Source organism: Enhydra lutris, unplaced genomic scaffold (genome assembly GCF_002288905.1).
Source record: "Enhydra lutris kenyoni isolate GAN:26980312 unplaced genomic scaffold, ASM228890v2 scaffoldscaffold59, whole genome shotgun sequence".
NCBI classification, from domain to species: Eukaryota; Metazoa; Chordata; class Mammalia; order Carnivora; family Mustelidae; genus Enhydra; species Enhydra lutris.
Genome location: NW_019154143.1, coordinates 135,490 through 159,160, shown reverse-complemented (window position 1 = coordinate 159,160; position 23,671 = coordinate 135,490). Strand labels below are relative to the sequence as shown.

The following is a 23,671-nucleotide window of genomic DNA, read 5'->3' as shown; positions in this document are numbered from 1 at the left end:
TGCCCTTTCACATGGCACAACACACGTTAGTCCAACTATGATCTTGCTGACTCAGAGAAGCTAAGATTTCATTTCCTACCAATCAGGAAACCCCATTTAAATGACAAGGTGACCAGGACAACCACACCCTCAATGCCTCTCTGGCAACCACTCTCGCCAAGTGGGGAGTGTCTCCAGCTAGCCATCCCCAAAGACTTGTTCACTAATAATCCCAGGAGGCTAGGAAGGCCTCCACCCCATCCAGGACAAATGTTTGGGTAGTCAGAACCATCTGGAAGAGGAAGCAGATTCTGTTCAACGAACATTTATGGCAGCACTGTGTGACAGGCCGAGCTGTGTGAGGGGCCATATGTCCCTCAATGCTAAAACCTGGATCCCTAGTGCTCCGAGGTGAGCAGATACCCCTGCTAGTAGAAGACAGGACTCAGTCCTCTGGCCTAGGTCACAGAGGCAGTGTACAGTGCATGTGTGGACGGGAAAGATGAGGTGAGGGGATGGCTACTGGGCCACCTCTCCTTTCACAGCCACAAACTCCAGGGACCTGGTGTAGCGAAGAGGGAACTGCCCAGTCTGTCCCTGCAGAGAGCTTCTACCCATCAGGTGGCTACCGGCGGGCACCCAACCTTCTCTATCCTTGGAGGAAGAAGGACCTTTGAGCTGATCGCTGAACAGAATATGGACAAAGGCAAAGGGAGGAAGGAGTCTGCAGCAGGCTTGAGCACAGTCCTTCAAAAAGAGTTCAGGGAGGTATACACGCACAAAACATAAGGGCACTGCTCCTCCTAGGAAGTAGGTTTGGACACATGCCTTTATCTGGGCAAACCTGACCAATCCCTAATTGTTGACCCTTTAGTTGTTTTAACTGTTAGATATTATTAATAATGTTACATTAATAAAAATCGTTGTACAGTATTTTCTTTTTTTTTTTTTAAAGATTTAATTTATTTATTTGACAGACAGAGATCACAAGTAGGTAGAGAGGCAGACAGAGAGAGAGGGAGAAGCAGGCTGCCCACTGAGCAGAGAGCCCTATGTGGGGCTTGATCCCAGGACCCTGGGATCATGACCTGAGCCGAAGGCAGAGCCTTTAATCCACTGAGTCACCCAGGCGCCCCTTGTACAGTATTTTCATAAACACACTTGATTTTCTAAATATTCTTAGAACTGTAATTTCTGATTTAAGGATATACATCCTTTTTTTTTTAAAGATTTTATTTATTTATTTGACAGAGAGAGAGAGATCACAAGTAGGCAGAGAGGCAGGCAGAGAGAGAGAGGATATATGTCTTTTTAAGGCTTTTGATATATATTGTCAAAATTACTGGTTAGATTTGAAGCAATGCTTCTTGCTCGGTTATTTTAAACATATCACACTGTGATATGTATCTCCCATATACAGGAAATAGTTTCGGGAAAAAAATAATTTTACTTGGAATCAAAACATTTTAATAGGTCAAGGCCTATTTACTTCAGGTAAATGACGCATCCAGAGCTCAAAACATTAATGTTACGTCATCCCTGTTCAGCAAAGTTGGTAGGACACGATGCTCGTGGGAAAGATACAGGGCTTAAGCTAGTTGGCTGGTCAACTCAACACGGAGGAAAAACCATCCTTGGCAACTGAATGCCTCACCAACCTTTGCCAACTGTCACAAATTTGTACTCTTGGCCAAAGGGAAGATTAGGAGATGGAATGTGGATTACTCGGCATAACCCATCCTCACTCCTGGTAAGCAAGCCAAAGCATGTGTCCAAATGATAGGTGTGTCTTTTTTCTATAATAAATAGGACATCTGGCTAGGAAACACAACTGACCAACTTATGGGAAGATTAAAGTTCAATAATACGTAATTATTTTGTCACAGATTATCTACTTCCTAGGAGGAGCAGTTAGTAAATGAGCTGAGTGAAAGATGTGCTCTACCGGCCAGGTCTGATCAAAAACACAGCTAATGCCACAGAGTGTGTCCAGCACTTAGGCTGGAGGTTCTTTAACCTTCAAGCCTCTTTTCTTTTTTTTTTAAATATTTATTTATTTATTTATTTGACAGAGAGAGAGAGAGAGAGAAAGAGAGAGAGAGAGCACAGAAGCAGGGGGAGCAGCAGGCAGAGGGAGAGGGAGAAGCAGGGTCCTCGCTGAACAGGGAGCCTGACACGGGGCTCGATCCCAGGACCCTGGGATCATGACTCGAGTAGAAGGCAGAGGCTTACCCAACTGAGCCATCCAGCCCCTAAACTTCAAGCCCTACTTGATGTAAAGTAAGGGGTGTGGGTTTTTCATAAAGGTCATCTGGTCAGGTGGCATTTCCTGAACAGTTGAAAACTAGATTAGCATTTTGGAATAGTAATGATGTCTTCAACTGGGCAAGAGGAGGGACTGTTCTTGAGAAGGGAAGGAAAACAGGAGGAAGAGGTGGGGACGTAGCAGGTCAATGAAGCATCCTGGGCCGCCAGGGAAGCAGCCACTTTGGAGTTTCCGGCCCTCACTTACGACTGGCTTGGTGCAAACCGGCTTGGCCTGCTGGAGGGAAGCGGTCTAACCCTATCTGCCCCATGTACTGAAGGCTCCAAGTAAAGGCAAAGACTTTTTTGTATCAAAATGTACTCACTGAAAAACAGCCACTGCTAACTCTATTGGTCTACATGAAATGACAAAAACACACATGTTGCTTATAACAATTCACACACAGAAGCACATGAGGTAAAAGTTCTCCTTTGAATCTCCCTTTCCCTCCTCTATACCCAAATTCTACTTCTTTTTTTTTTTTTTTAAAGATTTTATTTGACAGAGAGAGAGAGAGAGAGAGAGATCACAAGTAAGCAGAGACAGGTAGAGAGAGAGAGGGGGAAGCAGGCTCCCCGCTGAGCAGAGAGCCCCATGCGGGGCTCGATCGCAGGACCTTGAGATCATGACCCAAGCCAGAGGCAGAGGCCCAACCCACTGAGCCACCCAGGCGCCCCCCAAATTCTACTTCTAAGAGGTAAAACCTACTGTGTTTATCTTTCCAGTCTTTAGATGCCTATACCTGGGTATTTTCTCCCCAGATGAAATTTATACAAATTTAAGTTCATTTACGTTCTACCTCAATGGGTCGCCCTGGCTCCGGAAATACTGGGTAGTCTCTGCCTTGACCCCTCTGGAAATGTTGCCATCCAAAATGACCTCCCTTTACCTCTCTTTACTAGAAAGGAGGTTTCCCTGCTAAGATGGGAAGTTCCTTTGCCTGGCCCTCTGGATCTTCTGGACAGATGCAGAAGCTGATCCGAGCAAAGTCATGGAGGAGAGCTACACCTCTAATGGAAGAGAAAGTGAAGGAAGGCCATGGGAGCTTTCGTCACAAGGGAGAGCTCAGCAGCTTTTTCATTTCCAATTAGGTTCGCTCCCCAGACTGGCCTCCCCAACTGAAGGACTCACTGCCCTCAAGACACACACAAACGCACAAAGTCCGTGCTCTCCTAGGCAAGTGCTCCTGCCCTGCTAGTCTTTCAGATAACCAGGTCAGCTGAATATGTGGATACAAAGGGGCATTTCATATACTCCTATTTTGGCAGTTGGAATAACACTGCAAGTGCCAGGTCCTCATGGGACAAACCTCTCAGTGCGTGTCAAACATGATGAGAGCGCTGCTGGGAGATGGAGACTACTGAAATGAGGGTCCAAGATAGACTTAAGACATGATAAAAATGTGTATTTTTTTTAAAGATTTTATTTATTTATTTGACAAATCACAAGTAGGCAGAGAGGCAGGCAGAGAGGCAGGGAGGAAGCAGGATCCCTGCCAAGCAGAGAGCCTGATGCGGGGCTTGATCCCAGGACACTGGGATCATGACCTGAGCTGAAAGCAGAGGCTTCAACCCACTGAGCCACCCAGGCACCCCCAAAATGTATATTTTTAAAAATCTTACACCCTAGCAATAGGAAATAGTGATTGTTATGTCTTAGTAAGCAGACAAGTTACATATTTTCTTTCATTTAAACCCTCATGACCACCCTACAAAACATGGTTATCATCCCAGGCCTGCAGAGGAGCAAATGGCCCGCAGACATTCCACAGCCCCCCCAAGGCCACATGGCAAGGACAGGATAGGACCAACATTTGAACTCAGGTCTGTCTGCTTCCAGAGGCCAGACTGCCTCACTTTCTCCAGGAGAAGGGTTAGAAATCTCACTGGGGCTTCCTGGAACTACAGAAGGTTCCGGTCTGGGAGCTGGAAGATAATCCAGTTTACTGCTCCTCTTGGCCCCTCTCAGCCCCCTGCACCCTGCCTCCTGGGATGCAACGGCCTCACGGATGACAAGTTGAGAGGATGGCAAGCCCCTACCTTCGCGTTTGCTTTATATTAGATGATGCAAAGTTTTGAAAGGAAAACCTTCCTAGTGTCAGCATGTGTGAGGCAAAATTATTATTTTTTAAGGTGGCAAGAATAAATATTTAATTAGACAGTCTGACACTAGATTTTACCTAGCTCTGCACCATCTCGGATAATAAAACAAGCCCTTGTCTATAGGACTAATTACAGACTGCTAAATTATTTTTATTAAAACCCTCTGGAATATTAAACATGAGGGATGAGACAATGTAGTATTGTAGACTAGCTCTAGAAATCTGGGTTCTAATTCTGACTCAGCCACTAATAACCACCAACATTCATTTGTATGGTGCACACAGTTTACAAAGTTTTATCCATACACTTTCTACACTAGCTGGGTGACTTTAGGCAAGTCACTTAACTCTTGGTGTCTCATGCTAAAATCTGGCAACGAGAACACTGAGCTATGTATCTGAAGTCCCCTCTACATCTAACATCGTACAGGGCCTGGACTTACTTTAGGATCTTTACAAATGTATCTGTAAACAAATCAAGGCAGATGCATTCTGCTTGAGAAAAACAATAGTTTCTGTTCAGCTTCTGAAAGATGTTACTCAGCCAAATTCATGTATAGCTCATAAAACATTTGCTGCCAGCTAGTTGGCTCAGCTTCTGGAAGGTACCATAATAAGGCCTTGGGTTGGATTCTGACCTGGGAACTTCCCTCTGTTCAGTAGCCAAGTATACTGTGCCTAACGGCAGTCAATCATCTCACACACATAACCCCATAAAGTGGGCTAGCTTGGAGGAAGGACTTGGAGAAAATCTGTCTTCACAATGCAAGCATTCTCAGGATGGTAGGTCACTAATAGCATCATCACATACCCAGAGATATTATAAATATCACCCTTTCTCAGTTTTAAAACACACAAATCTCACCTTCAAGTCTTGCCACTTCCTGGCTATTTTACTGTTCCTGAAATTAGGATGTGACTTAGAATCAACATATATATTTTGATCTGGTTGCAGCAAATTATTTTACTAAAAACTTTTGGTAAGTTGCTGGTGTGTTTGAGAATCAAAGGAACATAATGCTATAAAACCACAACAAAAATTACATAGATTTAGGTCTAACTTCATTCAAATTGTTTCCCTCTCCCTGATCTTAACAATTACATTTGGTAACAACTGGGTAGGCAACATGGGAGACACAGGTCTGTTTCCCAATAGTAGCCATTTAGAAAGCATTCCATCATTATCTCATAAAACACTGGTACGGGTTTCAAAGGCAAATTAACCCATATAAAAACCACTGTGATGCTCTGAAAATGTTCATCCCAGAACAAACTGGAAAGGGAACATTTTACTCACACCCTCCTCATCTATCTAGCCTTGACACATTTTCTTGCTTCTTAATTCACAACCCTCCACCCCAGTAATATTGCTGATTCCCAAAATACACTCGACCCAGGAGGAGCAGCTCTCCAGCACAGCTGTCTGCTCCTGCCCTGCCCGGGTATTTCGGTGAGCTATGCAACACAGAGGACCACACAGAAGGAATGTAACTGTCAGGCCCCACAGCTCCCATTGCCCCACAGGCAGGTGCATCCCGCCAAACCCCAGACTGGCATTCGAAACAGAAGAAACTGCCTTCCTGCATAGGGGCTGTAGGTTTCCTGAACTTCATCTCTATGTTTAAAACTAGGGCGACAGCCGTCTTTGCTACTGTAAACTAATCTGATGGGCATGGGGGTGGGGAGTGGCTCTGAGGAGGCTGCCAATAGGCCATGATTGAGCAAAGTCAAGGAGCAAAATCCTTATTTCTCACTGTTTGCAACCCCAAAACTGCAAAATTAGTGGGTCCTTCACCATGCTTTTTAGAAGTAAACTATCTACTCTTTTGGCAGCCTGGAGTAAAAAAATACAAAGCCTCTTGTAGGCTTTAACTGCCTGATATTTACACATATTTGCTAACAGTACACTGGAATCTGGAAGACAGAAAAAAAAAAAAGAATCAAAGGAAGCTGGCAGTTAGATACAAGCATAGTAGTTAGGAGCCCTCGAGTTGAGGCACGTTTATTAAGAGGGCCTCTGGCTGTAGGCACCAACTCTGACTTCAGCTCTATTTCTGCTGGAAAAAGAAAGCAGTTTGGGATCCTCCAAGATCGGGAATGCAGGGTGGGCAGGTGGATTGGTAGCAAACATAACCCAGCGAATTGTCCAGATATGCTGGAGTCCTATTGGGTGACAGCCCCCACAGACCCACAGCGGCAGGAGGCGGGGGGTGGGGGTACAGGCCGCAGACCTAGATGTAGAGAAATTCTCCTTCTTCTCCACTCTGCACCTTATGTTAAAACTCACTGTCACCCAATTGGTTACACATGGTATTTACAGATATTCGAGATTAATTCCTGCCACAACCCCTCAACATACAAACAGTAAGCCCTTGCTACCGATGATAGAAGACCTCATATTATACCAGGGCTGTACAGCAAAAACTAAAAAAATTAAAAATGAAAAACGCATACTAAAGAGTACTGCAAGGTGCTTATTCACAACAACACACTGGAAGCGCAGGAACTTCAGCTTCCCAGCTCAGCCTTCCCCCTCCCCTCCCGCCATGACCTCTAGTCCCTCTCCGTAGCCCCCGCCAAGGCAATGGCCCAGCCCACTAGAAGGCCACCATGCACTAGCGGGTGTTCACTAAACACTAGCTAATCATCATGGGGCTGAGTCCTTCTCGGCAAAATCTATTCCGAAAGCCCCACAAGCTCTTAACAGTCCGAGCTGTCCAGACCTGCTTCCCCACACCAGCCAGGGCAGGAGTTTGTGGGTAAGAAACCTGAGGCCCCAAGGTTTGGGCAGGCAGAATATCCCCGCCCCCCCCCCAAGTCTCCCCTCGCCCTCTCCCTTGTCACTCTTTTTCTGGCATATCACTGGGGAAAACCAGAGAGGCCGGAGGTGTCAGGCCCAAGAGGAGTAAGGAGAAGCGACAAGGCCGGACCGGAGGCAGTTCGGGGCGATGCCGGGGGGTAGGGGGGGTGGGGAATCAGTCCGGGGTGGCGGCATCTCCAGTGGGAAGGAGCCCCCAAGGTGGGTCCGGAGGGAGGGCAGGGAGGGGGAGTGGCTCGAAGGCCTGACGGCCGCCGCGGGTACCCCGGGAGAGAGGGATGGAGGGAGAGAGGCGGCGGCGGTGAGGTGCGGTTGGGGGGGCGGGGGCGCGGGTGAGGAGGCGAGGGGGGCAGCCCGGTTCCCCTCCCCCCGCCCGGGCCCGGGCCTCCCGCTGACTCAGCCCCCACAGCGTCGGTCGCCTCGGCCCGGACTCACAGTGCGCGAGGCTGCTCCGGCGGAGGCGGCGGGGCGGGGGGGGGGACAGGCGGCGGGGGCGCTGCGGCTGAGGCTGCGGCTCCGGCCGGCGGCTCCGGGGCGAAGGGTCCTAGCAGAGGCCGCCGCGGTCTCCGGCTTCAACGCACAGGGACTGCGGGGGAAGAGAGCACTGCGCAGGCGCGATGCGGCCACCGCTGTCAGTCCGAGCGGGGCGGGGCCAGGGCACCCGCCGTCTCCAAGGCAACTGGGCGGCGAGGGAAGGACAGCTCCAACCTCCACCTTGTGTTAGCGACGGCGGCGGGGGGACAGAGGAGGGGAGCAACGAGAACAGTCCCTTTACATTGCCATAGCAACAAGGAGAAGAAACCGCCTCATAAATTTATGGTGGTACCGAGGGAACGCTCTTACCTCGTCACCATGGCAACTGGGAACAGCCCCTTCCTTTTTCCTTAGCAACAGGGTAACAATTCCTCCACCCTGCCGAACTAATCACAGAAGGAACAACCATTTACACCTGACTCCGTAGTAGCCAAAAGACGGATTCCTGTCTGCCTCACGGCTGCTGCAAAGGAAAAACTGGAGCACATTTCTTCTCTTTCAGCAACACGAGAGCTAAGGCTGAGTATCTCTTCGCGGTTTGTGGTTTTTAATCACAGGCCATTACTCTAATCTCCAAATTCCATTTTTTTCCTGTGTTAAACATACCTTTTCATCTCCTACCATGTCTATACCTTTACCCTTAAATTGAGCTAACAAAATCGTCTATACACATATCACTTGAGTTCTTATCAAGCTTATTGTCTCTCATCCAATGCATTTCTTGTTTCTTCATCTTGCCCATTAGCTGGTTGAGATTCTACCTTCTCTTAACTAGTTCCCTCCTCTATATGTTGTTCACTGGTATTCCCAAATTCCCTATACCAAGTCTCTTTTTATGGATCTCCCCAGTTCTTCTAGATCCCTCTTCTCCCTGTCCACACCTACTGTCCTTGTCCTTCAGTGCTCTACCTTTTTACCTTTTGAGGGGTAAAAAGGTAAATAGAAAAAAATTATTTGAGGGGTAAAAGGTAAATAGAAAAAAAATTGTCATTCTTTCTCACTTTCTCTGACTGAGCTGCCTCCGAGTCCCAGTCAGTATTTTCCCTATGATCTTTACACATATTTAATTTTTAATACGACTGCTACTATTATAACTCTCTCACTCCCTTAGCTCTCCATCTAAATGCCAAAATTCTAGCCATCTATTATCTGAGACTCTGGAATTCTGTATTTCCCGAATCCTCGCCTATAGCTAGTCTCTCTTCTACCCTATTCCAAATGCACCCATAGAGTAAATTTCCTCACTGGATACTGACCTCCTCCATGGCTCCTGTCACCCTCTGTAATCAGTGTAAGCTCATCACACCTTACCATTCTATCATCTGCTGACCCAGCTTGGACTAAGCCCTCTAGGTGAACATCACTGGATTCTGCTGGGCTTGTCGGCATACTGGAGATGCTGCATTCTCTTTGAATGACTCAGAAGTAAGAATTCATTCTTTTCCTTGTCTCCCTGTTTAGCTCCCAGATATTCCATCCCGGGACTATTGGTGTCAAAGGACTCCGACTGAACCCATTTTTTTGGGGGGAGAAGGAGAAGGCAGCTCATCACAAATGGAGTAAGAAAAGAGAGTGCTGAGTCAAGACCCTCTCCTCCTATCCAAGGCAGCTCTCAGAAAGGAGAGACTTCCTTATAGCGGATAATTCCCAGGACAAATCAAAGGGTTAGGAGAGTGAAAATCCAGGCTATACTTTTTCCTAGCCACAGAGTTGGAGAACGAAAGCTGTTCCTAACTGTTTCCACAGGGTGTCTGGATGCTATAAAGACAAGGGGAAAATTCAGATTCAGTTTATTTTGCTTCCCCATTCTGAAGGTCCAGCTCAGGTCCATGGTTATAAGTATAGACCTGGGTGGTGTAGACTGCCCTGAGTAATCCTGAGAAGAGATTATGTCCTTCGCTACATATGGGATAGAGGACCACTTTACAAAGAGTTCCAGCATATCCTTCACCCGGATTCTCCACGTTAACATTTTACCATGTGCCGGTTATCTATTGCTACAAAGCAAATCACTCCAACTTAGTGGTTTAAAACAATAACTATTTCGTCCTCTCCATTTCTGTGGGATGGGGATTCAAAGAGAGCTCAGCTGGGTGATTCTAGCTGAGGGTTTCTCTGCAAGTCCAGTCAGACGGTGGCAGCAGCTTAAACAGCAGGGGGCCAGCTAGACAACCGCCTCTGCTCTCGTCCTGCTGTCTCAGAGCTAGCTTTCTCACCACATGGTGGCTTCAGGGCCGTCGGACTACTTACATGGCAGTTGAAGTTTTCAAGGATGAGTATAATAGTGAATAAGTGAAATGATGCATTGCTATTTTTAAAAGATTTTATTTATTTGATAGAGAAAGACACAGTGAGAGAGGGAACACAAGCAGAGGGAGTGGGAGAGAAGCAGACTTCCGGTGGAGCAAGGAGCCCGATGCAGGGCTCAATCCCAGAACCCTGGGATCATGACCTGAGCCAAAGGCAGCCGCTTAACGACTGAGCTTCCCAGGAGTGCCGGTGTATCGCTTTTTATAACCTGGCCGCAGATATCGCTTTTGACATAACCTTTTGTTTGGAAAAAATCACAAAAGGCTACTTAAGATCAAGGAGAGGGAGCACAGACCCCACCTTTCAATGGGAGGAATGTCCAAGTCCTATAGTAAGAGCACGTGGGTGGGAGAGACTGTTGAAGTCATCTTTGGAAAATACAGTCTGCCACACCCTACATTCTGAGGACAACAATGCACATCCCATTCAATGCAGAATATATTCATCCCCTCCCCCAAGACCCCAAGTCTTATTCCATGACAGCACCAGCTTGCCGTCCAGGATCCCATCGCCTAAATCAGGTCCCTGTGTGGGTATCGCTCCTCAGGTCCAGTTCCTTGGGCATAGCTCCTTGAGTATCAGTCGTCTTGATCTGAAGACCTCGCAAAGTAAGGAAACACATATGTGCCTTATGTACACCTAGCATACACTCGTGGCCCAGGCCTGGGATTATTTCTATGGGCATTATCATCTCAAAAAGGAGAAAAGCAGAAGGCAAACACATCAGTTACAGTTCATGGCAATTCTGAAATTCAGCCAGGCAAATGTTGCCAGTTCCTGGTTTAGGGCTCAGACCCACTCCCATTTACTTACATTAGCATCGACATGGATCTTTTTCTCCCAGTGCGTTATAATCGTGTCCTATGATGATTTGTTTTGATGTGCAATTTGTCACAGATTTGGCCAGTGGAAGAAATTCCAAGTTGGCTCTTGTGCCCTTTGGATTTGTTTTCATCATTTTTTGAACATTTCCTTGCTTTGACACAAGATGTTCTAGGCTCATCTTGTACCTTTCCTGCCCCACCCCTGGAAATGGCCATTCACCAGGGAACCATGGGTCCTCCTGACTTTTTTTTTTTTTTAAGATTTTATTGATTTATTTTGACAAACAGAGATCACAAGTAGGCAAAGAAGCAGAGAGAGAGAGGAGGAAGCAGGCTCCCTGCCGAGTAGAGAGCCCCATGCGGGGCTCGATCCCAGGATCCTGGAATCATGACCTGAGCCGAAGGCAGAGGCTTTAACCCACTGAGCCATCCAGGCGCCCCTCCTCCTGACTTTTTGATGTTCCTTTTTCCATTCTCCCTTGCTCCCTAAATCTGCCCTTAGACACTGGGCAGTGATTCCCTGGAATCCCATCTCATTTTTCTCTCTCCTTCCTTTATACATATTCCTGGAGTGGCCTAATTTATTTTTGTGACTTCTGGGGCTGTATCTCCAACCCAGGCAGCTCTCCCAGCTCTCAGACCTGTAAATCTAATTGCCTTCTAGATATCTCCATCCCTAGGTTCCATAGGCACCTCAAATTCAGTGGGCTTAAATTAAACTTATTTACCCTTCCCCCACCAAACCCACCCTTTCTATATTTCTTATTATTGTTAATGGCCTCACTAAGAAAAACCCAAGGATGATTTTATCCCACATCTTCTCCCCAACTCCTTATACCGGAATAGTTTTCCAATACTATCAATTCCACTTCTGAATGTCTTTCAGCTATGACCCTTCTTTATCTGCATCACCTTTACCATCTCTTGCCTGAGCGATTGCAGAGTCTCCCCCCTCGTGTCTCTCCTTCCAACTTCTCCTACCTCTGATCCATCCTCAACACCACTGCTGAAGGCTCTTTCTAGAAGAGCAATCTTACCACATACTTTTTCTGCCTAAATCCCCATGGCTGCCCCTTCTCAAACTGGTTGAAGCAACTTCTGGCCATGAGGAATTCATGTAAGGAAATGGAGGGGAGCAACTATAGAATGGCTTACATCTTCCCAGAGTTTAATTTTTATTTGGAGATTCAGTAAAAAAAAAAAAAAAAAGAAATTAAAAATGTGAAGACAAATAGACATATGATGAATGAGAATATAAGAATCACATGATCTTATTTTATTTTTAAAAGATTTTATTTATTTGTTTGCTAGAGAGCTCGTGTGCAGGAGTGTGCAAGACATGGGGGTGAGAGCAGAGGGAGAGGGAGAAGCAGAAAGCAGACTCCCCACTGAGCAGGGAGGCGCGCTGTTGCGCTCCATCCCAGGACCCTAGCATCATGACCTAAGATGCACAAGTTCCATCGTACAGCCCTGGGATCATGACCTGGGCGGAAGGCAGATGCTTAACTGACTGAGCCACCCAGGTGCCCCCAAGTATTTGAACTCAAGACACCTCCACCAGTGGCCAATTTAAGAAACACTGGCTAGGATAAAAGTATAAAGTTCATTCTCCTCTACAGGGTGGACAAGCTGTATTAGAATCTAGTCTTTACCAGCCTCTTCTACTTCACCTACCTCTCCTTTTATGCCTCCCAGCCTCATCATCTCTTGCCTATATGTCAGCGGCAAAGAGCAAAGGCTTGCAGTAAACCGAGCAAGGAGTTGTTCTGGGTGGCCAAGCCTGTGTGATGAGGTTCACCCTGCTTGGAGCCCCTCCTTTCTCTTTATTAGGCAAAGTCTTATTCTCCCAGACCAGCTTCAGCATCATCCCCTCTGGGACACTGGGACCTCTCCCAGAGAGCTGACCTGTTCTCCTTGGTACCAGGCACATTCTTCATCACGTCCCCGCCTCTCACCTTGTATCTTCACTCCTTGCCCCACTGACGGTCCTCACACTCAAAGACCATGTTTTATTTACCTTTGTGTTCTTAGCAACTAACACAAAACTAAAAACAGCCAAGCAAGCTAAAAGCAATCTGACCCTTCTACCCTTCTTCCAGGGTGATTGGGAAGCCAAGTGGTGGCGGGAATCTAAGTAAATGGGTTAACTGGGGCTGGTGGGGGGCTAGATGTTGGGGCGGAACATGCAGGGCTTCTCTGCCTGGTGGTGAGGTGGGGGCAGGGAGTTGTGATGCTGGTAAATGTCAGGAAACCAATATTCGTGATTCGTTTGAAACTGGCTAGAAGTGGAACAGGCTCTCAAATGGGACCGATTCCCACATATAGGAAACCCTTGACATGCTTTTGAGATTTACAACTGTGTAAAGCAATATGTAAGTTTGCTAAGGGACGAATTCTAATCACTTGCCATGAAGCAGTTGAGTCCTTATCTAGAGAGTGACTAAGCCCTCAACCCTGGGGGCGTTGCATAAGCACTGGGGCTGATCCTACCTGGTTGCCTGACGCTGGGCCTTGGTTTTTCTCATCTATTGTTGCGATGGTTCAATGAGATAATGTATGAAAAATGGCTAGCAGTGCGGCACACACAGTAAATACCCAAATAAATGGTAACTATGGGTAATAACCAAACTTCCACAAGGGTCAGGAGGTCACCTAATCACCCCCTCAGTTATAGCCTATTAAGTCATATAGAAGCCAATATGCAAATGTAGAATTTGCAAAGGTCTTAAGACAGACCTCCTGCAAACATTAGTGACGCGTTGTAGCCAGAATGAACAGGAACTCTAGACGAGTGGCTTCGATTGCAAGATGTTATCCTGCTTTTTGTGGAAAATGCCCACCATGATCTGGTGGGTAATCAAGGCTGGGATTCATTGGATTAACTTCCTAGAACCTCCCTGATCGCCTCCTAAGGTCGGTATCATTCTCATTTTCATAATAACAGCTGAGACCCAGAGAGGTTAATGAACTTGCGTCAGATCACACAGCTAGTGAACATCAGAAGCGTGGTTTGAACCTAAAGCCAACACCCAAACCCATACTTCTCTCATTACCCCATTGCTTCTTGAACTTTCTGTACTATAATTATTTGTACTATAATTATATATCTTTTCCCCAAACTAATCTGTAAATGCAAGAGCCACACTTGCTTCCTTTTGGTATCTAACACATGCCTGGCACGTATTCCATAAAAATGCATGATGTGGAAGGTGGAAAATGGTAGATAAACCTAAACTAGAGTTGTCAGATGAATAAATGCAAGATGCCTAGTTAAATTTGAATTTCAGTTAAACAACAAATACTTTTTCTAGTATAAGTATGTCACACACACTCCTTGAGACACATCCACATGAAGGAAAACCCAAAAACTATTTGTTATCTGAAATTCAAATTTAATTGAGCATCCTGTAATTTTATTTGCTAAATCTGGCAACCTTAACCTAAACCCTGAGATTGGCCCCAGGGGTCCTCCTGGCAGAGGGGCCACTATGGCCTCTCACACTCAAGACTGACCTGATCCCCAGCTGCTCTGGGGACTGGGATTGAGGCCATGGTAACCTGCACGGGTCTGCCTCTCCCAGGCCTTACCTGTTCCCCTAGGTTTGGTCAGCTTGGCGCCTTTAAGAGGAAAAAGCAGCCACTGATGAGCTTAACGCGCCACCTGGAGGCCATTCGGGGGTACTACTACCGTGGTCAGGGGTATTACCATGGTCAGGGGTATTGCCGTAGACCCAGGATTTTAGGGAGCTGGTAAAGGCCAAACAAGGCAGAGACAGGGTAGAAGGAGGCCAGTCTAGCCATGCAGAGGGGCAGGTGAAGATATACCTTCCTGGCATTTTCAGTTTACAGCTGCTGCTCTGGCTGCCTAGGAACTGAAGGCACTTGCCCTCTGAAGGAGGTCATTGCTTGGAGATTCACTTTCCCACCACCCTCTGCCTTTCCAGCTGTTCCTTGCTCCTCCCCAGGCTGCAAGTCACTGGTTTATGAGAAGAATCATAACCTCGTTCTAGAGGCTTGTTGCGACGTCTTAAGAGGAGGGTAAGCAGCATGGAGAAACTGCCATGGGAGGACAGCCGAGGAAAGGGAGCTGTTTGCTTAGCCGTGGTTCTCAGCACACCTGAAAACTTTTTTTTAAAGAGTTTGTGATTTTATTTTATTTATTTATTTATATTTTTAAAGATTTTATTTCTTTATTTGACAGAGAGAGGGAAGAGGAGCAGGGGGAGTGGGAGAGGGAGAAGCTGACTCCTTGCTGAGCACGGAGCCTGATGCGGGGCTCAATCCGAAGACTCTGGGATCATGACCTGAGCCGAAGGCAGACGCTTAACGACTGAGCCAGCTGGGTGCCACCCAGGCGCCCCAGCACACCTGAAAACTTGTTAGAAATACACATTCTCAGGCCCCACACCAAACCTATTGAGTAAGAAACTCTGGGGGGAAGTCTGGCAAGTTGTGTTTAAATAAAGCCTCCAGATGATTCTGGCACAGGTTGATGTTTGAGAATAGTTAGAGGAAAGATGTATGGGGGGAGACAGGGGAGAAGCCCACAAAAATGTGCAAATATGAATGAGATGGCTATTTGTTCTTCTGTGTCCCCAGAGAGAAAAGCTAGGGGGAGGAGTACAAGTTGCAGAGAGACAGAACTCATTTCTTTTCTTTTCTTTTCTTTTTTTTTTTTTTTTTTAAGATTTTACTTATTCATTTGACAGAGAGAGAGAGAGGGAATACAAGTAGGGGTAGTGGGTGAGAGAGAAGCAGGCTCCCACTGAACAGGGAATACTAACATGGGACTCAATCCCAGAACCCTAGAATCATGACCTGAGCTGAAGGCAGACGCTTAACCCACTGAGCCACCCAGGCGCCCCAGAACTTGGTTTTACCTAAGGAGGTACTACTGAACCAACAGAACTTCTGGGGTGTGTGATGTGTGCCTGGTAAAGGCACTGCTCGATCACTGGGCCTGATGGTCAATCAGGAATGTGGTAGAAATCTCCGCAGACTGTAACTTAGATGTGGGGAATCTCCAAACTGTGAGGATCCACCATAAATTCTTGCATATCTCTCTTCTTCAGCTCTCTTTTATCAAGAGTGAGAGCAAGGCTTTCTGGTTGTTCTGCCATTTCTGACAATGGCTTCCAGCTAAGTATTTACAGGACTCAGTTACAAAAGAGCAAATGTGGGGGCAAATGGCTTTTCTTGTTTCTTATTCGGGATTTTCTTGAGATGGCTCTGTCCGGACCTGTTGTTCTCTAGGCTGCAGTACATCCATTTTCCGGAGGTTTCCCTCTACCACCATTCCTTACCCTCTTACCTATGCAGAATCGGCTATTTCCTCCATCCCATATTTTTCTATTTTTTGTTACTAGTTTAATATGTTGATGCACACCATCAGGGACATTCCCAAGACAGATTACAAGTAAAGTCAATCTTTTCAATCTTGCATGTCTGAAAGTGACTTCTCATTGACACTTGGTTGACAGATTATTTGGGTATAGAAGTCCAGGATGGAAATATTTTTCCCTCAGAATGTGGAAAGCACGTGCCATGATCTTCCATCTCCTAATAGTTTCCTTGTTAAGTCACGTGACATTCAGTTTCCAATTTGCTGTATGCAACTAGTGTTTCCTTCTCTCGCTAGCTCTCCAGGCATTATTTTCATTGTTTAGAAGTGTCACAATGATGTCTCTTCAATCTGGAAACTCATATCTTTCAGAAAACCTGGAAATTTTCTTCTATTATTTCTTAGATAATCTCCCTTTCTTTGATTTTTCTGTACTCCTATTTCTGGAACTGGTGTTAGACTGATTGATTGTCTAATCTTCTTGCCTTTCCAGATTTTTTTTTTCCTGGTCTCTTTTTATAAGTCTGCACTCTCTGGAAGATTCATAGAATCAGATTTTTTTTTTGCAATTCTAGAGAATTCCAAATTCTAAACAATTCCCAAAATTCTCATTTTCCTCTGAGATCTTTCCCCTTCCTGGATTTTAAGAAGCCGCCTTCCTTTACTGGCCATAAGGCAATTCCTGGAGAGGGTCTTAGTTTATTCCCAATGGATCAGAGAAAGCCTATACTTTTGATTGTTAAGGAATTGGGATAGGAGCATCACCCAGCCGTCACCTGGTGAGGGCTTAACCTCCTTCCTTCTCGCATGCAGAGTCTCAGTAAATGACAAAATCTAATTTTCAATTCTGTCTTTTATTTCCTGCAACATTTTAACATCAGTCATGGCGGGATCTGAAACAACATGGCCCTGGATAGTGGTGGCAGAGGGTTGCTGGATGAGGCCAAGGCGCACACGTGGTAAAACCCATTGATGGCTTACTCTGTAGGCATCTTTCTTACCTCCCTCTGCTGCCTGGGGCCGCTGTGCTTCAGCTCCACTCCTGGGGTGTTTTTCGTTAAAAAACTTTGCCATACAAGGTAAACATCATAAACGAAGTTACTTCTCCCCTTAAAATTTTCTCACATGATTTTTAAAAAATGATTGAATATCCTCTTTTCACCCTTAGGCTAGACCAGGGTTTCTTAAGTTTGGTGCTAGTGACATTTTGGGTTGGACAATTCTTTATTGTGGAGGGCTGTTCTGTGCACTGTAGGATATTTAGCAATATCCCTGACCTCTACCCACTGGAATCTCTCACCCGCCAAGTTTTGAAAAACCCAAAATGGTGTCCAGACATGGCCAGATGTCTCCTGGGGGACGAAATTGCCCCTGGTTGACAACCACTGAGCTGGATTGACTTAATGGGTTACTTCAGCCGAGCTTGGAAGGGAGACCCGCCCCTGCTCAGATCATGTTGAACCATTATACACCCCAACCTACCCAATCTGTTAAAACAGCAGAGATGCCCCAAAGTTCATTTTGTCTTGATAGTTCCTGTGACCATGTCCCGGTGAAGGTGTGATGGCTATGAAAAGGGGAGTTTCAAAAAGAAAGGCCAAATCCTTACATAGATCTCCACTCAGCTACCCGGGAGAAATTATAAAACCATATTATGGACATCAAGTAAAAACTATAAAGTGCTCCCAAGGTATAAGCTTAAGCCCTCACAACCTAGATAAGGGACAGGCCCTGACTATCCAACAGCCCACAGTGGGAAAAATATAACTCTAAAAGCTTAGCCATTGGAAAAGTGAGTGAATAGCCTTTAGCAACCTCATGCGTGGTGCTTTGTCCTAAAAACACTCTTAATAGAGCTTCCAGAACTCTCTTTCTGAAGGGATCTGGAATTCTGCTGTTATACAGCTGAGTCTCTAGGGGTCCAGCCTCTTTTCCTTCAGGGCTCAGAGGGCCGGACATCCTCCTGGAAGACGTTGTTCCCCAGCAACTTCTGCTCCCACAGCAGTAAAGGCATCAAAGACTAACAGTGGAAGTCCAGTTCACTGGAAGGGGCTGCCAACTACCTTGAAACTTGGTGTCTTTTGGAACTGATCAAAAGGGAACGACTCCCCTAAAGATAAGGGGACTGAAAAGCTTTAGAGGACAGTTTAAAACCAAGAATTCTAGTAAAGCGAGAGGCACTGAGTAGCTGACAAAATTTAAATATGCATCAAGGTAAGCAATTGTTTTCCATTTTGAGGCGATCTTTAATTTACAGGTGGCGAATCTGTCTCCTCCCAAAGGGGCTTGGAGGGTTGTAATTCACATAACGTGTTGTCAGAAAGAAAAATTGTGTTCAAAAATCTCAGGGTCTCAAGAACCATCATTTACTTCTAATAGTAAAAATGTGAAGAATTTGCATTTCCAGGAAAATATTCAATGCATTTGTACGATTCAAGCCAGAAAGTCAATAGGACAGCATGCCCGTAACTGAGTAAAGCTAAAAACTATGAAAATTAAGATGTTTTTAAACCAAATTTTTAGCATAGTCTTAAGCTCAAAAAGAAAAATTCCTCATAAGAACAGGTCATAGGGCAAAGAAGAAAAGGCAAAGACTTTTCTAGAAAGTTGGTAGCTGACCCAGTGATTTCCACTCCCTTCGTTGGTAAGAGGATCATTTATAACTCTTACTGCTGTTTTAAAATGCAATTTCAAGGGGCACCTGGGTGGCTCAGTCGTTAAGCGTCTGCCTTCAGCTCAGGTCATGATCCCAGGGTCTTGGGATCGGGCCCTGCATCGGGCTCTCTGCTCAGCAGGAAGCCTACTTCTCCCTCTCTTGCTCCCTCTGCTTGTGTTCCCTCTCTCTGTTAAATAAATAAATAAAATCTTTTTAAAAAATGCGGTTTCAAATTTGGGAATTCAGGATTAACTGCCTCTCAGATTTAAAAGGCATTTAAAACATACTGTATAATGTTTCAGCTGGGAAATTCAATGAGTTCATTTTTTTAAAATGTAATTTTGCTTCCCCACCACTTGAGGTGATAATCTACAATGCAAAATCAAGGATTTTGAATATGGCATAACTGATTTCAACATGAATTTGAATTTTTTCTCTAAAATGAAATAGCTAAAGCATTTTTGTAAATATGATGTAAGACACCCAGTTTTGATAGTAATGAAAGATATTAAGACTGAAATGTGCTACAAGTGGAAAAACGTCTTTTACCAAATCATTCACTAAAACTCAGATAATCCAGGGGCGCCTGTGTGGCTCAGTGGGTTAAGCCTCTGCCTTCAGCTCGGGTCATGATCTCAGGGTCCTGGGATCGAGCCCCATGTCAGGCTCTCTGCTTGGCGGGAAGCCTGCTTCCCCCTCTCTCTGCCTGTCTCTCTGCCTACTTGTGATCTCTCTCTCTCTCTCTCTCTCTCTGTCAAATAAATAAATAAAAATCTTACAAAAAAAAAAAAGCCTCAGATAATCCAAAGTTAAATAAATCAATACAAAAGTGTCAACTTAACTTCCTGTATAGCATTAAAAGATTAATATATGTTGGGGCACCTGGATGGCTCAGTCCATTAAGCATCTGACTCCTGGTTTTGGCCCAGGTCATGATCTCAAAGGTCGTGAGTTCAAACCCTGTGTCAGGCTCCCCACTCAGTGGGGAATCTGCTCGATTCTCTCTCTCCTCTCCTTGCCCCTCCCCTATCTTCTTAAAAAAAAAATAAATAAAAAGGATAATATGTTTCCCCAACATTAGCTTATTAAATTCATTTGCTTACTGTCCTAGAATTTCTCACTGGATTTTTGAAGTTTGAATTCAAGGATTAAGATAATAGATACCTTGTATTTATCCAAAAGTATTTATCCAAAGGCCTCATGAAATTGAGGTTATAGAATGAAAATGAAAATAGGGGTGCCTGCGTGGCTCAGTGAGTTGAAGCCTCTGCTTTCAACTCAGGTCATGATCCCAGGGTCCTGGGATCTAGCCCCACATTGGGCTCTCTGCTCAGCAGGGAGCCTGCTTCCTCCTCTCTCTCTCTGCCTGCCTCTCTGCCTCCTTGTGGTCTCTGCCAAATAAATAAATAAAATCTTAAAAAAAATAGTGTGTGTGTGTGTGTGTGTGTGTGCGTGCATGCAATTGTGTGTGTGTGTAAATGTCTACATTTTGGCACAGGAGTCAAGAGTTCAGATAAAACCTCAACAGCTCGTGTTTAAGGTGAATATTTCTTGCTAATTATGTGCCATTCTAAGACACCAGTGTCTTCTGGATCTCCCAGAGTCAAATTAAAGACTTTGCAACTGATACTGAATAAAAAAGAAGTCCCAGCTAGGAGAGTCATTTAGCAAATGCCTACAAAATTTAGTACAATACATAGTGTGCCATATGTATTTAGTTGCTTAAGAAAGTTGCATTTTTTTTTAAAGATTTACTTATTTATGTGTGACAGAGAGAGAGTGTGCACAATCATGGGGAGTGGCAGGGAGAGGCGGAGGGAGAAGCAGGCTCTCTGCTGAGCAGGAAGCCGGATTTGGGACTCAATCCCAGGGCTCTGGGATCATGACTTGAGCCAAAGTCAGATGCTTAACCGGCTGAGCCACCCAGGCACCCCGGAAAGATGCATTTTATAAAAAGAGGAGCTTGGAGGTCTTAAAAGGGAATGGTGTAAATTTAAAAGGCACAGCCCAACTTTATGCTGGTGATTGAAGTCAACACCAATAGTAATAAATCATGCTGACAGTACTGCCTTTAATACGATGTGGTAAAAAACAACACAATTTATTTCTGTGGTCTTTCTCCTAAAAACCCTTAATACCAGACTAACCATTTATTTGAGAAAAACAGCAGACCAATTCTAATGGAGGAGCATTCTACAAAACACCTTGACCAATACTCCACAAAACTATTGAGATCATCAAAAACAAGGAAAGCCTGAGAAAGTGTCACAGCCAAAAGGAGCCCAAGGAGACGGGACAGCTAAATGTATTGTGGTGACCTGGGTGGGGTTTTGAAACAGAATAAGGACAATAGATAAAAACTAAGGAAATCTGAATAAAATATGGGTTTTATTTTTTTTAAAGATTTTATTTATTTATTTATTTAATTGATTTTAGAGAGTGTGTGCGCACTGGGGCGGGGGAGGGGCAGAAAGAGAGGGAGAAGCAGACTCCCCGCTGAGCAGGAAGCCACCTTGGGGCCCGATACTAGGACTCCAGGATCATGAGAGAAGTCGATGGCAGATGCCTAGCCAACTGAATCACCCAGGTGCCCCTAAATTTATGGGTTTTAGTGAATCAGAATGCATCAATATTGGTTCATTAATTATAACAAAAGTGCCACGTGAATGTGAAATGTTGGTAGGGAAAGCTGCGTGGAGGGTATGCAGGAACTCTCTGTACTATCTTTTCGATTTTTCTGCAAATCAAAAACCGTTCTAAAAAAATGAAGTCTATTTTTAAAAGATAGCTCTACAAGGCCAGAATTTGTTAAGTTAAAATGTAAGGAAATCTTAAAATACAAAGGATCTAATGTATTCCAAAAAATGTGAAAGGAGGCAGAATTCATTTGGCTGGAACTTACATGGAAATCTCACACTAATAACTCTCTGGTTGGTGTAGATGGACCGGAGAGAGGTAAAGTGAAAATCTGGAACATCACTTTGGAAATCTGAGCCACGTGAGTGGGGCGAGGAAGTAGGCCTTCCTCCCATCCTCTTAGGAGCCAGGACTTCCAGCCAAAGCCCAGTGAGAACTTAGATTTGGCAAAGGATACAATTGAGAAAAGGAAGATTTAATGAACCCGAACCATAGTATTGACAATTTTGTGTTAAGAGAATCTGTACATATTAGGTATTTTGCATACTTGTAAAAAAAAAATGGGGGCCTGTTAAGAGTGAGTACCTCATAACTAAAATGGGTACCTTAAGATTTAGGACTTCACAAGATGAAATCTCTTTGTTTGGCAGTGAAACATCTAATGAACCTCTAAGGTCACATATTTATGGGCTTCATTGATTAGATTGGCAATAATCATTTAGCACTTAGATTCTTTTTTTTTTTAAAAGATTTTATTTATTTATTTGACAGACAGAGATCACAAGTAGGCAGAGAGGCAGGCAGAGAGAGAGAAAGAGAGAGAGAGGAAGGGAAGCAGTCTCCCTGCTGAGCAGGGAGCCCAACGTGGGGCTCGATCCCAGGACCCTGGGATCGTGACCTGAGCTGAAGGCAGAGGCTTTAACTCACTGAGCCACCCAGGTAACCCCTAGCACTTAGATTCTTAAAAGGAAGTAGAATTTCAAAGGTAGTTAGAAATGTTGTAAAGTGTTCAATTAAGGGGATCAATGGGATCGAAGTCCCTTTTAAAATAAATGGTAGGGGTGCCTGGGTGGTTCAGTCGTTAAGCGTCTACCTTCAGCTCAGGTCATGATCCTGGGGTCCCAGGATGGAGTGCCATGTTGGGCTTCCTGCTCAATGGGAAGTCTGCTTCCCCCTCTCTCACTCCCCCTGCTGTGTTCCCTCTCTCGCTGTCTTTATCATATAAATAAATAAATTTTTTAAAAAAATGGTAAAAGTTGATAGTCTGGCCATTTTTAATGGAACAGAAAATTTATAAGCTAAAGAGTTTAGGGAAGTGCCCCTGACCTTCACCACTGAGATGTATCCACAGCCACTGAGACCTCCTGAAACCTCCCAGAGCTGTGAAGACTCAGGGCTTGTCACAAGATACCCTTGTCCCCACTCGCTGCAGAAGAACCCATTTTCCCCACCTCCCATGATGCCCTGCCCCTCATCCTTTAGCCGTGGGAAACTTTCTACCTCCGGGACAGGCATATGAATGGCCAGGCGAATACACAGGCCTGTATGAGGTGGCCGTAGGATTTACTGCCCAAAGCACGACATATGTGAAAGGGGTGGGGGGCATGATTCATAATTATTCTGGAGCAATAGACTTAACCCAGAACTGTCCTGGGACAACCAGGACAAGATCCCTGCAGGTATAAATGTGTGGTTCATAAATAAACCAGGGGAGGAAATGAAGAAATGGGCTTTCATTGTAAGACGGTTATCAAGTCTCAACAGAATATTAGATCCTTCCATGTTTTAGTGGGGAAGGACTAAAACCCTTTCAAATGTGTTTGAAATGTGTTGTGATAGCAACACTATCAAATCATCTTTTATTAATCTAGTAATATAACGTCTCCCCTCCCTGTGTATCATGAGCTTTGTTCTTTATATCTGGGGTGTCATGAGACTCTCCTGTCTCCACCAACTGCAAGGCAATTCTTAGTGTTAGGTTATACTTTTGCAAAAACATCCTCCTGGGGGGCACCTGGGTGGCTCAGTCCGTTAAATGGTTGCCTTTGGCTCAGGTCATGATCCTGGGGTCCAGGATGGAGCCCTGCATCAGGCTCCCTGCTCAGCAGGGAGTTTGCTTCTCCCTTTCCCTCTGCCCCTGCCCTGCTTGTGCTTGACTCTCTCTTT

General features: G+C 45.2%; 1 protein-coding gene across 2 annotated transcripts in view; it reads right to left on the bottom strand.

The window, feature by feature from the left end:
* Positions 1-7,671, bottom strand: part of LOC111158412 (microtubule associated protein RP/EB family member 3) — a 52,612-nt gene extending 44,941 nt beyond the window's left edge. For both annotated transcript variants that reach the window (XM_022520410.1, XM_022520411.1), the window contains exon 1: positions 7,639-7,671. The gene's annotated coding sequence lies outside the window, so the exon portion shown is untranslated. The remainder of the gene's footprint in view (positions 1-7,638) is intronic.
* Positions 7,672-23,671: the final 16,000 nt, after the last annotated feature.